The sequence below is a fragment of the Polistes fuscatus genome, unplaced genomic scaffold, assembly GCF_010416935.1.
Source record: "Polistes fuscatus isolate 324 unplaced genomic scaffold, CU_Pfus_HIC Scaffold19, whole genome shotgun sequence".
NCBI lineage: Eukaryota > Metazoa > Arthropoda > Insecta > Hymenoptera > Vespidae > Polistes > Polistes fuscatus.
In genome coordinates, this window is record NW_025113095.1 from 258,434 (window position 1) to 276,326 (window position 17,893).

Consider the following 17,893-nt stretch of genomic DNA (forward strand, 5'->3'; position numbering starts at 1 on the left):
CGGAATGTTCCGGATGCCGGTTAAAGTCGTGCTGATTGAAATGGGACGTCTCATCTCTCCCCGTAATGTTTTTTTTTTTTTTTTGAAAGGAACCTATTTTTCACTTCATACGGTTTCTGGGAATAATTCGGAAAGATTCGGTACGATGAGAATTAATTAGCATACGAATAGATAGAGCGAAAATTACGATTAAAAAATCATCGAGACTAATTAGAAGTGGGTGGAGATCGGAACGGAATAATTTAACGGAGTGAACCTTTTTAACGTATAATAAATGAAATTATATTATGTGCTTATTATTTTACGTCCTGTGGTGACTACAAATAATGTAATCAGTTTTTTGGGTCACAAGCAGTGAAACCTTACCAAGAAGTGACCTAAATAATTGAGAGTGTGTCAGAGCTAGCGATGAGATTTGTGGATGCGAGTTCCAAGGACATTTAAGTTACGTTAAACCCATTTCTCTAAACCTTAGACGACGGTAAGACGACGCTGGTCTGGAAAATGTTTGTATAATCGGCGTTTAAATTTTTACAATTAGTAAAAAGATTTTATACGAGCATTGTTTTAGACGAGGAAAATATCGAAAGTAGGAGATAAAAATAACAAATAAAAAAAGGAAAGAAAACGATCTAGGACGCGACGAATGATATTGTCCTAATTTACTCGACGAAAAATACTTTGATCAAAATGATTTCTTCTTCTTCTTCTCTTGTTTTTTTTTGTGTGTGTTTGCAATTTACAGTTTTGGAGTTACCGAAACATTCGAGAAAAATAGGCGACCGTCGGGCGGGGACGAGAACACGAACGAATCGATGAACGAACGGGATCACAGGATCCATCACATTTATCAGGGTTCACTCAGGGAACCCGGTTCAACTATGGACCCGTCCGCCGTTGGAGGAGAAGATTCAGCTTCGTCAACTTCCTCGCCACCGGAAAGATGCTCGGCAATCATTTTGTGGATCTTCCTTCACCTTGCTACTAATCGAATACTCGTATCATCTATGTAAATAATAATCCCCCCGATTATTTCGTTCATTACGATCACGAAACGCGAATTTATCTATGACGGGATAGAAGAATATGTTTTTGTATGAGCGAGAACAAACATTTGCTTTTATTAGATTAATTTTGAATTTTCAAACGATTAACAACATTAACGCGTTGTGAACACATTTGCATTATTGACGATGATGAAACCGTTATATTAATAATTAAATCGTTTATTATGTTGCTGTTGTTGTTGTTGTTGTTATTGTTGTTGTCGTCTTCGAGAAATCACGAATTTGTTTTTATTTTTTTGTACTTCTTATTCTTGTTCTTGTTCTTGTTTTTGATAAAAGGAGGAAATTATGGATTAATAATATATGATTATTGTATTATTCGATTAATTATTATTAATATTACGATTTTATATTAGGAATACAATTTGTTATTTGTAATAATGATTATTTTCATTTGTTATTTAACATAGTTTATAATCTATCAGAATTCACCAAAATTGGATTGTATTATAATGATTATTTTATTTATTCGAATAATTATTTATACTATTAAGGTTATACATTTCTCAACACCGTTTGATTAATATATTATACTATTATTGGCTTTTATAGAAATTCATTATTTTTATATTAATTATTTAAAAGTCGTTTTCAGTATTTTCAACACACAAATCGCTAATATTTATTATCTATTTTATTTTAACGATTATTGAGTGATTTAATAACAAATGAATCGATCAATTGTTTGTCTCATTACGATTACAAAATGACAAGGAAATTAGATATTGCGAACAGATTTCATTGAAATTCATTATTCGTTTATTAATTATATTTGCGGAGGGGGGGGGAGGAAAAATCGATTAATCACGTCGCGTATAAATTCAATGTTCTATTATCACTATTTCTTTCTCTCTCCCTCTCCCTCTCTCTCTCTCTCTCTCTTTTTAAAATTGCAACTCTAATAATTTATATTTTCCGTAACTTATTATATAATTTCATCAATTATCCAATAAACTCATAATTACTCTTCCCGATATTACTTTGTTATTATAAAATATATTAAATTTTAATGAAAAAAAAAAGAAAATCGGTTATTCGATAAACCAATCGAGATAATCTCGCAAGGAAAAATGTATACATTTTATTCGTCAGTATCGTGATACTAATTATTTTTATTTTCAAGCTTTGAAGGGCAAACTTTTGACGATCTTCAATAAGGTACGTGTCAACTTTCTGCAAACAATTGCAACTACAATTACCCCATTTAAACGAAAATATTATTTAACATATTATAAAACGATATGAGACTTCTTTGGATATAAATTGGTAAACAATTTAATTGCCAAAAAAAAAAAAAAAAAAAAAACAAATTACCGATATAATAAAATAAAAAGAAAAATCAATACGTGCGAGGGATATGTAACTTTAAAGTTAAAGGGTGTTACAGAAGTTTGACAAAAAATTACAAAATAATAGGTCGAGGTTTATATATATACAGGATGTCAAAAAAATTGTTCCTGCCAAATAGGGTGTCGCAGTATTTTACGTACGTAAATGTTACATAAACTTAAATCAAAAGAAAAAAAAAAAGCTTCAATTAAAAAATGACGATTTCAATTATTTAACTTCGCATTAGATCATAACAAATATATTATGCTTAATTAAATTATGTTTGCATTTATATTATTTATAGAACATATTTTTTTTAATTGAATCAACATCGAATATGCTGATACGTTTAATCGAAAAAAAAAAAATGAAAAAAGACAAAGAATTCTCAGACACCCTGTATGTGTATAATATAAAATGTAATATATACATGTGTATATATACATATATATATATACAAGTATATCGAGGTAGAGTGTGTCTCGATGGAAAAATAACGCTCGTCTAGGGGTTTACTTACGCTCGCTGCGAATAGCAGTTTTATTTTCACATAAAAGTGGAAAAATTTCTTCGCGTGGTAGGAAACGAACCGTAGTAGAACATATAATAGAACCCAGGGTACCCGGATTGATGTTTTTACTACGTGCACCCACCTTAGAAATGAACCACCTCGGGTACCAACTTTCCGCCTGCGGCTCTTTTTCTGTTACTGAAGTCTACCACAATTTCGTGATACTTTAAGATAAATTCTTACCAGAGTGTGTGAGGAAGGAAACAAAAAAATAAAAATAAAAATAAAAGAAAAAAAAAATATGAACGAAAGAATCAGAGAAATATATAGTCGAGACGAGAAAAAAAATTCTACTCGACCTGTACCACCATCGCCAACCAACCCTTTTCCTTTTCCCCAAACACCCTTTACTTTCTTCTCTTTCTCCACTTTCTGATTTTTTTTCTTTTTTTTTATTTACGATAAGACATTTATTTTCCTATCAAAAAGTATCGTTTCTAACGAGTGTCACGAATTGGCCAACCGGGTTATACGTTTCTTATCGATTTTCTCATTTTTTTCTTGATTTCTTTTTATATATATATATTTGAGTTTAAAGTAATATAACTTTTTTAAGATAAATTCATTATTATATATAGATACTTATTGTGTTAATTATTATTATAATTATTTTATGGAGGAATTAATTATACTACCTTATTATTTAATTGTAATTAATTATTCTATTAAATTATTGTACTTGATATTATACGCGTAATTGTAATTTTATTTGAAATTTGTATTGAATTTATTTATTTCTCCATTGTATACAAAGAATGGGAAAGAAAATTGTTTAAAATATCGCGCGAATTATTAATTTTATTTTTATTATTATTATTATTATTATTATTATTATTATTATTATTATTTTTAATCTTCTGTTTTTTTTTTCTTTTCGCGAGCTCTTACATATTCAAGTGTTGAGAACACTCTCGTATAAACTAAAAGCGCGTTTTAAAGACGAGATTGTTAAAAGGGAAGGAAAGAAAGAAAAAAAAAAAGACAAAAAGAATGAAAAATTTTTACACCTAGTATAAACAAATATAAGGAAAGGAAAAGAAAAAAAAACGTTATAATTCATTTCTCGCGTATTTTAGAAGAATAAAATGCATATTTTATTTCTGTTTCTTATTTCTTTTTTTTTTGTATCTTTAACGCTTATCACATATTTCTAAAAGAAAATTTATAGATCCTTGACACTTTTTTTAAGACAAATTCCAATCAATATCGTCGCAATAAAATTTCCACGTAAAAAAAGGGAAAATAAATTTTTCTAATTTAAAGAAAATACTCGGAAACAGAGATACGATTTTAAAATAACATTTGTTTGTTTCTTTCTTGTTTTATTCAACAAACCTGCCGTTTTCTATGCTAACACGAAACGAGTAATAATCTATCTCCTTTTTTATCTCATTTTATCAATCCTTCTCTCTCTCATCTCTCTCTCTCTCCTCCTTTCCCTTCTTTCCTTCTTCCGTTTCTAATCTGCAAAGAGATGAAAATAATCTTTCTTAAAATATTTCCTGATAAGAGATTTCCGCGATCTCGCGCACACGTATCCATTTCTCTCTCGTTTGAGGCAAAATCAAGATTCTCTCCCCCTTTGTCCCCCCCTCCTCCTCCCCCACCTCTTCCGTTCCCATTCCTTCTTTCCACCCCATTTTCCTTCACTTAAACTTTCCTTTGAACTAACTTTCAATTTCTTATTTTTCAACTCGACGTGATTTAAACTCGAATTGAATCGTTCAATATTTGTGTTGAAATAAAAATTTGGTTTTACGGGAAAAAAAAAAAGAAGCGAAAAAAAGTAGAACCCCTTCGTTATATGAATTAATTAAGGAGGTGGGGTGGAGGTGGGGGGAGGGAAGAGTAATATCGGTAAGCGTTAATATGAGAAAATTTGTTAATACGACGGAACGACGATTCGTCTTTTTAATCAAAATTGTTGAAAAAGTTAACTTTTATCTCATTTTTTGTTTAACCACTCGATTAGGTTTGTTGATATATATATATGAGCCGTTTATTTTGAAAGTGGCCTAACTCCATTTAACCTTAAATTGAAATATTTAAAGGTTTGCGTTTCAATGCAATTAAAAATATACGTAAAGAATAACAATGAGTTATGTTGCTTAAGTGTATCTAAAGGTGTTCAATTTACAGTTCCTATTAAAATAATGGCAATTATTAAGTGAACAATATGCGTTTTCTTACCAAGAATGGAGTTAGGCCACTTTCAAAATTAACAACCAGATTCGTTATAAAATTTGAAGGAACCGAAGTCCATTCAACGTAATTTAAGATGCTTCAAATTGCGAAAAAAACAATACTTATTTTATTTTACATATCTTTATAACACTTTAAAAACATAAATTATGCTATTCAAAATATTTTTATGAACATAAATTTCAAAACAATTTTCTACTCATCTACATTTGTGTATGTGAAAGGGATTTAAAGAAATCATGATGTTCCGGTGGTATATATCGTAATAAGTCAATTATGTCCTTGAATTTTGCGCTTGTAATTTGTCTTATATTTTTATACAGTGGTGTCAATACAATATTTTCGAACTTTCTTGGTCTACCCCGACGTGGTATTAAATTCAGGACTTTCAAATTTTCGTTCTCATTCATTGATGTCTTATAGAAAATCTTATTCATTTTTGACAAAACGCATCCAACATATTTTTAACCAGTTTATTGGTTCTCCGTTAGAATTCTTGACCCTTTTAAAATTGCGTCTTCTAATAATTTTGTTCATACAAAATCTTCTTGTCTCATTTCATATACAATAAAGTTATTACCTTTCCGACACTTTTTGATAATATTGTAATACTCTCGAGGGACAAATAGTAAATTATTTTTTTTTAATGCCATTTCTACCACACCAAAATCTCTACTCCTAATAGAGTTAGGCCACTTTCAAAATAAACGGTTCAGTGATTCAACTAACTCTGAAAACTTATGTGTCCAGAATTACCGTATTTACTCGGAATATAAAAAATCTTAAATGTTTTATTGATAGATAATTTGAAGCTGTACATGTTACCGTGGGTAACCGGAAAAAATGAAAAATGGAGTTAGGCCACTTTCAAAATAAACGGCTCATATATATAATGTACTAGATAAAAAAACCGTTCGGATAATAGTGCGTTCGTATGATTAAAAAAATTTCCCATAAACGGGTGATAATTTATAGAGAACGAAAGATTCTACTATTATCGTAATATTTTCGTAAGAATATTATTATTTAGATTGAATGCAAATTTATTATCTCATCGAATATGTTTGCGTTGGTCATTTGTTTAATCATTCTTAAGTATTACGTTTTCTTTTTCTTTTTTTCTTCCTTTTTTATAATAAATGTCATTAAAAAAAAGAAATTCGTGCGTTTCTCGAGGAAGGTGGAGAAAAAAAGTAAGATGGACGAAAAAAATTGTGAATTAAAAGAAAAACGAGATACGAGGGGAAACGATATAACGTGTGGCAACGTGCTGATTATAGTACAATACTTAAATAAACAATTAGTCGTATCCGTTGCTTACGCTTAACTGTTGTAAATAATGTCAAAAATTGAACATCGGATTTGTTCGATGAGAGAACGAGAGAAACAGAGAGAGATAGAGATAGAGAGAGAGAGAAAGAAAGAAGAGAAAGATAAAACGTAAAAAAAAGTATGCAGAAGTATTTTACAAATTTTTAAAGTGATTTAAACAATTAATTAAAAAATATTCGACAAATTTGATATACTCCTAATTAAAATCGCAATTTAACAGACCAACCTTGTACTGTAACAATTTGAACAAAAAGAAAAAAGAAAAAAACAAGTGAATCGATGAACGTAAAGCCAAAATACCCTAAAAGGTCTTCGAAATGAGTTGAATTAAATTTTAGAAAAAAAAAAAGAAAAAAAAATCATCACACTAAGAGTTTCTTTTTTTTTGTATTACCCAGTATATTTTTAAAAAGTTGTTGACCCTCTCTCTCTCTCTCTCTCTCTCTCTCTCTCTCTCTCTCTCTCTCTCTCTCTCTCTCTCTCTCTCTCTCTGTTTCTCTATCCTTCTCGTGTGTAAATTTACTTCGAAAGCCCGTGGAAGGAAGGAAGGAAGGGAAGGAAGGGAAGGAAGGAAACGAAATGGAGAAGAGAGGTGAAAAAAAAAAAGTAAAAAGTAAAAAGAAAAAAAAGAAAAAAAAAATATAAAAAGAAAAAAGTAGGAAAGAATAAAGACAAGAAAAGAAAAGGAAATCGCAGTCCATTAATACACATTAATGTGCCAAATCTATACACACATAAAAGGAAACGATCAAAGCATATTCACGTTATATTCTCCTACGTGGAGTGTGTGTGTGTGTGTGTGTGTATGGTCGTCTAGTTAAAAGCAGAGATCATTAGACCGTTCTTCTATTGATTTTTCTTGCTTTTGTCAACGCGCATTCTGGTATGTATGAATATGTGTATGAATATATGTATGTATGTCTGTATGTATGTATGTATGTATATGTGTGTGTGTGCGTGCAGTGTAGTTCTTGTATGAGTGTACAATCATCGACGTAAATGAAAAAATAAAAAGTAAAAAAAGGAAATAAATAAATAAATAAATAAATAAATAAATAAATAGGAAGAAATAAATATAAATATCGTAAGAAATTATCATACCTAAAACGATAACACTTATAGGAGATCACTTTCGTTATTATCGGCTTGTATATTCGAATAAAGAAAGAAAAAACATGATACGTGGGGGTGTGCTAAAGACTCGAGGAAAAAAAATAAAAATGAGGGAGAAAAAATGAGAAGAAGAAAGTTTGTCTGTAGATTGTATAAACACGAAAGAAAGAAGAAAAAAAAAAAAGGTTTAATTATTATCGAAAGTGTTAACGAATTGTTGATTATAGATGTTCGCACGCGCGCGAGAGAGAAAGTTATATATTAAAATTAAAATGAAAATAATAAAAACAGGCAAGTCGCAGATGTATAACTATTTAAAAAAAAAAAAAGAAGAAAAAAATAACACTATATTAATTATCATGATAATAACGACGTATGAGAAAATATGATACACATATACATCCATAACATATATATATATATATATGTTATATTTTATGTGAAACAAAAAAATTATACTAACATAAGTAATAACGCAATGTGGTATAAACGAAAATAATTAAGTATCAAAAATTACCTAAATCGGCCTTTTTTCGCATAATCACAAACATCGAAGACATCGTAATGAGAAAGAGAGAGAGAGAGAGAGAGAGAGAGACGATTTTGTTCATTAAAATTTCGTTAATTGCTTCGATTGTTTATTATTAATAGCTATAGCTCGTTTAGAAAAATAAAACGATAAATAAATAAATAAATAAATAAAATAAAATAAATGAAAAGATTACGAAGAAGAAAAAGGAGGTGAAAAAAATTTGTGATGCGATCGTATATATATAAATATCGTGTATATAAATATATATATATAATATGATATGATATATATATTATAATATATAAATAAAATATAATATATGCAAAAAAGAATAAAAAAAAACTGGTGTGTGTACTTATGTACGCACGTAAGAAGTTATACTTCTTTGGCGTACCGAAACGAACATAACCTCAAAAATAACTTCAAAAAAATATTGGATTGGAAGTATAAGAACATAAGAAACTAATTATTATTATTTAATTATTTAACAAAAAAAAAGAAAGGAAACATATTTTCAATCGGTCTACACTAAATATAAAGGAGATATATCGAAATATTTTATGCATCAACTGTCATGGCGCGGTAATAGAACTATTCCCGCTCGATCATTTTAAGTCAAGCAGCGCTGAGTACGATTAGTACTTGGATGGGTGACCCGTTTGAGGAAAAAAAAAGAGGAAGAAGAAGAAAAGACAACTTCATGCTGTAAGTTTGAAATCACTTTGCCCCGCGCTTCGTAAAAATACCGACAAACTTCGTGGTGTCGCTCGGAAAAGAATCACACTCCCATCACATTTTCCCAAACGCGCCAAAAGAAGTATAACTTCAAAAGGACAGTTCTCGACAACCACAGTTACACAATTAACACGCATAATGTAACAAAATATTAATATATTTAACGAGGAAACGCGTCCGCTTCGTTTCGTGATAAGACCAATGTGTATGACTGTTTTAATTATTAAGTAATTTCAACGTAAACGAAAATAAGAACAGAAATAAAAAGAGAAAACGAATTAAATAAACAAACAAATTCACATATTGTATCGTATAAAAATAAAGTGAAGGAATTTCTCATCGAAAAAAGATGAAAATAATTCGATCGAGATGAAAATGTTGTACTTCGATAACTGCCAAGAAAATAAATTCGTACTAACACGTCACACGTGTGTACGTAGGATATATATATATATATAAAATAAAAAAAATTAACAAAAATATAAATATAAATATATATCTTCGAATGATATAATATAAACGTGTATATAATTTATTATACATAGGAGAAAATAAAAATTAAAAAATAAAAAATTAAAAATAAAAAATAAAAAATAAAAATAAAAAGAAGAAGAATAAAAAAAAAAAGAAAGAGAGTTAAGAACGAGAAGTCGTAGTAACGAAATCCTTTAGGGGGAAAAGATGATTAAAACTTTAGTTCTTTCTTTTTAAAAGAATAATTTTTGAAACTGCTTGTTCACTTACTCTTTTTAATGTAATTGTATATATAATTTTCTCTACTCTCGGCAAAAGGGAAAGGAAAAGTTTTTAATCCTTCTTAAAAAGAAGATCTTTCATTCGAAGGACATTATTCAAATCTCTATCCCCATATTGTCCGAATGAATGATGAATGTAAAAGGAATAGAAAAGAGAAACTGGATTAAATAAGTTCGAAAAAAGAAAAAAAAAAAAAGAAACGAAATAAATTAACATAAAGGTGGGATACAAGTAAGTAAAGAAAAATTGATATTATATATCTGTGTACGTGTGATTTTCATTTATGTTTATATCTTCTTTTTTTCTTTTTTTTTTAAGAAAAATATATCGAATAAAATGCAATCGTAGACATATCAAAAAATATAAATGAATTTAACGAATATTTAATATCATTTTGGGGGTACTCGATTAGAAAATATCTATGTATAAAAACAAAAAGAAAACAAACTCCGTAATTGTAAAAATTTCAATGATTGTTCATTTGTTCGAATGCGCATATAGAGAAAACAAACAAACAAACAAAACGAAAAATAAATAATACGATCTATACAATTTATTTCCCCATATTTATTATAATTGATTATAATTGATTATACTTTGCGATGTTGTATGTATGACAATTGATTGAAGATTAAAAAAAAAAAAAAAATATTCAAAATATTCGATGAAAGAAGGTGACGATAATCTTTTCCCGTGTGTGAAACTAAACGAAATAAAATAAGAAGTAAAAAGTAAAAAAAGAAAAGAAAAAGAAAAAGGAAAAATCGTCTCCTCCTCTTATAAATAAAACGCAAGAGAGAAAGAAAATAAAAAAATAAAAAGAAAAATGATTGAGCATTGCACCCTGTATAATAATCACGCGCGTACATATGTTGCATACGATATACATAAGATTAATCATACGAATGCTTATGCGTCGGTGTAATTAATTATTATTCCCCCTTCTCCTCTCTCTTCTTATTCTTCCTACCACCCTTCTCCCCTTTTCTTCCTCCTTCTCTCCCTCAACACCACTATTATCATCACCATTACCACGAAACATCACTTCTATCGTAAACGATATACAATCTCATATGTAATATCACTTATGAAAATGGAAACTAAACGAAACGAAACGAAACTTGTAACACAATTCTCCGATTTATGTATACCGAAATTCGGTTATGAAATCAGAGCTATATAAATATAAATATATATATATAATAAATAAAACATATATGTAAATATAAATATTATATACAAATATACAGACATCAAAATAATACTGAAAAAAAAAAAAAGAAAAAAATAATAAAACGTTTAACGTAAGTACACATTATATACATTCGTAAATGCATACACATGAATAAAAAGAACATAAATATATACACTTGAATAAACAAACAAACAAATTATAAAACGTACGAGTATGCTCATACGCTTAAATATATATATATATATATATATATATATACCTATAAATATATATATACCTATACATGTATATACATTACGTATAGTCAAATAAAGAGACAATTACTGTAAATCATTTTGTTTTATTCTACTTCTTCTTTCAGATTTTACACTAATATTTTTTTTCTTTTCTTTGAGATATTAAATTCTAATAAACTCTCTTCGTATCATGAATTATTGAATATCTTCGAAGGATGATAATGAACATATCGAGATTCGATTTATGCGATTACCCTTTTAAGGTAATAAAGTTAATCCCAGCTTTCAGCATTCTCTCTTTCTATATATATGTATATAATACATACATACGAGATACATATGGGAAACATTGGGTGATTATTTAATCTAACGAACTGTTATAAATCAGAAATTTTCCATTGAACTGTGGTACGGCGGAAGTCAACGTACACGTGCGTACAAATCATTATAATACAGAGGACATAGGTGTGTGTGTGTGTTGGTTAGATTTTCGTTTATTTATCGAATCATTTGTTACAAATATAATAACTATATTCGCATAATAATGTCAATTATTATAAACGTTATTAATTTTTTTTGTTCAATTTACAATCGTATTTTTGTATAATTTAAATTATCTACAAACGTTTCCCTGAAAAAGAAAAATAGAAAAATAAATTAACCATTTGGTTCAGTAAATCTCAAAAACACACACACACACACACATATATCCAGTACATTCTATAAAATCGTAATGTTAGGTTAAATTCCTGATACCCGTGTTGGTCTCGGCAACACTATCTGGATCATTATTCAATTAAATGAACCGTTGTAGAGAATCCTATGACAAATAAAATAAAAATATCGAATAAATAAATATATCAAATAAAATATAAAATTAAATTAAAAATAAAATACATACCAGACACACCGTAGCAACAACATATATATATATTTACCTGCTAAGGTATAAATATATATACATATATTTTATAAAATCCGTAATTCTCGATGTCAGGGCTGAATTTCCGTTACCTGTGGCCTCGGATATGACCTCGATGATTATTCAATTTAATGAGCCATTGTAGACGGCCTCTGAAACGTGACGTTTACACCGCAACCCGTTTCCAGACTTCGATCGGTCGTTCGTGCTTAACGAGTTCGCGAGACTTCTCTCTCTCTCTCTCATTCTCTCTCTCAAACACACACGCACATATACTCACACTCAATCCACCTCATCTACAAGAGGCTGAGAGAGAAAGAGAGAGAGAGAGGAGAAGTATACCAATCTCGTTCTCTTTCCATTCTCGTTCTCTCCTTCTCTCTCTCTCTTTCTCTCTCTCACACACACACACTCTCAATCGCACTAATACTAACACACATATATCTAGAATTTCGATCCGATGACTAGCAAGCAACAAGACTCGACAGATAATTAGTAGACACTTGGAATCGAATTAATCCGTGATAGGAATTATCAACATGGACCATTAATTAAGAAACTACTCTCTCTCTCTCTCTCTCTCTCTCTCTTTCTATATATATATATATATATATATATATATATATATGTACGGTTAAAGTCACAAGAGTATTCATACCTATTTCCACTATAAATTTGAAATAGTTTAATAATTGCTTTTAATAGGAATTTTCCAAATTTTTAAAATAAGAACAATCTATTTTGAGATTATTCCAGTTTCAATTTGATATCAATTTTATTGATAGATAAATATATGTATTTACGTAAATGATAAAATTATAATTAGTTAAAGTATTCGTACTTATATACGCTAAATAATATATAATAAAAATACAATTTGAAATAAATTGTAAAATAAAAAACAACCTATCTTGAGACATTATTCCAGTTTCAATTTGATATCAATTTTATTGATAGAGAAATATTTGTTTTTACGTAAATGATAACATTATAATTAGTTAAAGTATTCGTACTTATATACGCTAAATAATATATAATAAAAATACAATTTAAAATAAATTGTAAAATAAAAAACAACCTATCTTGACACATTATTCCAGTTTCAATTTGATATCAATTTTATTGATAAAAAAATATATGTTTTTACGTAAATGATTAAATTATAATTAGCTGAAGATTCGTACTTACGCTAAATAATATATAATAAAATACAATTTATTTTAAATTGTAAAATAAAAAAAACCTATCTTGAGACATTATTCCAGTTTCAATTTGATATCAATTTTATTGATAGAGAAATATATGTTTTTACGTAAATGATAAATTATAATCAGTTAGAGTATTCGTACTTATATATGCTAAATAATATATAATAAAAATACAATAAACAATTTAAAATAAATTGTAAAATAAAAACAACCTATCTTGAGACATTATTCCAGTTTCAATTTGATATCAATTTATTGATAAAGAAATATATGTATTTACGTAAATGATAACATTATAATTAGTTAAAGTATTCGTACTTATACGCTAAATAATATATAATAAAAATACAATTTATTTTAAATTGTAAAATAAAAACAACCTATCTTGAGACATTATCCAGTTTCAATTTGATATCAATTTTATTGATAGATAAATATATGTATTACGTAAATGATAAAATTATAATTAGTTAAAGTATTGTACTTATATACGCTAAATAATATATAATAAAATACAATTTAAAATAAATTGTAAAATAAAAAAAAACCTATCTTGAGACATTATTCCAGTTTCAATTTGATATCAGCTTTATGATAAAGAAATATATGTTTTATCTAAATGATAAAATTATAATTAGTTAGAGTATTCGTACTTACGCTAAATAATATATAATAAAAATAGAATTTAAAAGAAATTGTAAAATAAAAAACAACCTATCTTGAGACATTATTCCAGTTTCAATTTGATATCAATTTTATTGATAGAGAAATATTTGTTTTTACGTAAATGATAACATTATAATTAGTTCAAATATTCGTACTTATATACGCTAAATAATATATAATAAAAATACAATTTAAAATAAATTGTAAAATAAAAAACAACCTATCTCGAGACATTATTCCAATTTCAATTTGATATCAATTTTATTGATAGAGAAATATATGTTTTATGTAAATGATAACATTATAATTAATTAAAGTATTCGTACTTACGCTAAATAATATATAATAAAAATACAATAATTATGTTACTTCTTTTTTTTGTAAGTAATTCTTTAGTAAGAATTACTCTTGTGACTCACTTTATTATGTCTAAAAGAAACTAAGAGCGAGAGAGAGAGAAAAAGAAAGTGAGAAAGAGATAGAATTAGTGGACACACGGGAAAATGTTCTAAAAAGGTTCGTTAAATCGTCGATTTCGTTAGAAACTGATCGAAAGAAGTAAAAGAGGAGGGGATCAATGAACATCAACTTGGTATCCGGAAAAGGTACGATGGGTTCGATAGGTATAAGATCGTTCTATAGTAAGTCGTTTCAAGGCTGATCACGAACGGGCCGGATGGCCCAACCTTGGACCTCTCTTTCTCACACATACACATACACACACACACGTAAAATTCTCTTTCCTTCTCTCTTCAACATGAGACGACTCTGGACGTGTACTGAAAAAAGTAGAAAAAGGGATTCTAGAAAAAGGGTTGGCTCGTTAATCCAAATCGCTGAAAGAAAACGTCGATATGTGTACGTGTGTGCATGTATGTGTGTATGTGTACGTGAATAAGAGAGAGAGAGAGAGAGAGAGAGAGAGAGAGATAGAAAGATGCTTTCGATCGTTCGATGACGGTGAAACGGTTGGTGCCCTAACTGTGAGAGAACTGGGTAGGGACGAGTAAAAAGGGAAGATGAGAAAGAGTAGGAGAATGAGCAGAGTTAGGAGAAGGAGTTTAGGTGAAGGGAAGAAGGAAAGAGAGAGGGGTTCGACCTTTGAAAAGGAGGGCCGACGAGAGGATATTGTAAGTGGCTGCGAATCCTTTATAACTGAGAGAGAAGTTGCGGATGGGAAAGGGCGAGGTTGGAATTTTTGATGTAGTAGCAGGCAGATATGAATATCGGAAAGTTCCCAAAGGAATTCCGTAAGGAGGGAATCTGTGGAAGTGAGAGAGAGAATGTGAGAGAGCGAGAGAAAGAGAGGGGAGAGAAGGGGAACGTGGATGGGGAAAGGTGGGTGGTAGGGGAGGGGAAGAAAGGGTGGGTTTGAAACTAGCTCAAGCAACTTTGAGAAATCGCCGAAGAACCGATAAACTTCACGCCAAACAAACAACGCGATCCAATGGGCTGATACACCTTTGACTATCGATAAGGTAAGTAGGAAAGAGATAGACAATGAAAATGAGCAAGAGAAAGAGAGGAAGAGAGTAGGAGAGAGAATGAGAAAAGGATCCTGACGAACTGTGCTTTATTTTATCGATGTATATTTCTAAAGGCCTCGAGAATACGAAAGTTTTTTTTACTCGGAAAGAATTCACTTGGGAAAATATTACCTCTCGGATACTTTGGCGAAAAAATTGATTCAACGTTGAGATAGATAGATAGAGAGAGAGAGAGAGAGGGAGAAACTCTCGTTTGGAAATTCCTCGAAAAATGATTGATTAATTAAAAATGTTGTCCGAGACGACTAACGTAAAAGTCTCTTTGAGATATTTAAATAATTATAATGTTGACGTATCGTTTAACTTGTTTTCATTTTTATTCTTTTCTTTTTCTTTCTATATTTTTATTATTTATATATATATATAAATATTTTATATATATATATATATATATATAAATTTTTTATATATAAATAATAATTAATATAAATAATATATTATATAAATATAAATATAAATATAAATATAAATATAAATAAATATTTTATATATATATATAAATATTTATATATATATACAGAAATTATTTTTCCATTTGAAAGCGTACGTTTAATGGTAGATGCGCATATTAAATGCAAAACGAAAAATATGTCGAATAACGCTCGATTTAACAATATTTATGTACCCATATAATGCTCGGAAGTTTCCGTTTTATAATTAAATCATTTATGAAGGTACTTATTAACATATAAATATATATATACTTATGTTTATATAGAAAAAGATTTTTCTGTATCTATCTATCGTTGCGAAATTTTCTAACAGAAAAGTCAAACAAGCATCGCTCAATGTTTTCAAATGTGCATTCGCAATTACGCGAAATAGGTTTCCCTTCATCTTACAGTCGTGACAGATTTGCATTCACGTAAGCATCTAACACTTTGAATAAGAAATTAGATAATTTACAATTTTTATCATAAATTTGTAATAAATCTTTCAATTGACACGTATTCGTATAAAAGTATTCTTCTTTCTTTTTAACCAAAAAAATCATAGACACCCTGTATATACATTTAAACGTAAAATAAATGTTTCTAAATATCTATGTATTTCTCATGTAAAAATAAAAAAAAAAATACCGATTAAGTTTCTACAAACAGCTGCATTATTTTTAATCGAATTATTTACTTTGATGAAAATAATCGAAATATTTATCGAGAATTTTAACGTTCGATACATTCGCTAAATTTTTCTTTACATTTATATCGTTTTTCTATTTCCACAAACGTACGTGCGCGTGTGTATATGTGTGTGTGTCTGTATGTAAAGTGAAAAAGAGTATCCTTGTACAAGGAAGGTGAAGGAGGAGAACGAAGTGAGTACAATCCCTTGTAGAAAGGGTTTGGGGTAAAAATAGTAGTGGAATAGGGGTTTGAAGGGATAGGAGTAGGTAAAGAGGGAAACCCTAGCGAGTTTCGCGCCCTATCGCGAATCTTACCGCACGTGTAAACTCATAAACTGTCAGGCTCTGCAAGCTGAGACGAGAATCGTGATACGCGTTAAGACCTTTACGATCTAGCGATCCTTTGGAAACGAAAATAACGACACGCCATGTTACGGAATATACTCTGTTTAGTCGGTTAGAATAAGAAAAAAGAAAAAAAAGGAATATCTTCGATCGAGATTAAAAAGGCTTGGCATTTTTTATTGAGCTTTATTCGAAAGATTTTACTTTACGTGTGAACTGTCTACCTGTTAGATAAAAATAAAAACACGAGAGTAAGCAATTAAGTTGGGATTATAATATGTGTCGTGATTCGTGTGTTACTTGATCTAATTCTACGAATAATATTGTTCTATTATTTATTAATACAAATATAATATATATAATTCGAATATAATATAATATAAAATAAATTATATATTATAATACTTTGTTTTTTCTTTTATATATATATATATATATAATATATTATATATATAATATATATTCTTATATATTATATATATATAATATATATATATATATTATACATATATATTAGATATGTGTTCAGAACGGATATTAAATTAAGCGTGTTGCAATTTTGTAAAAAAAAAAAAAAAAAATAAAATAATCTAATAAAAGGTATATGGAAAGAATTTGAAAGAAATATTATAACGTATAGAAAAAGAAAAGAAACAATTTAAGTGGTCGATAGTGTCTCGTAGGTGACAACACAGCGTTATCGGATTTTCTGCTAGAATTGAAACGATGGCTCGCTCGTCGTTAGGCGAAAACTTTTAATCGTTGACTTATCGAATTGATCTGCGCTTGATTCCAATCGCGAATAAAATTTATTGAAAAACGATCGGATAACCGATCCTCTTTGTTTAAGCAGATTTAAAGTGTCGAACGTTCAATACAAATTTCCAAAACCATTTTAATAAAACAAATATATATATATATATAATATATTAATTTTTTTTATTATAAATATATTTATCATATTTATCTGAAATGTGTTGGCAACTTAAATTGAAATATATTTTTTATTTGTTT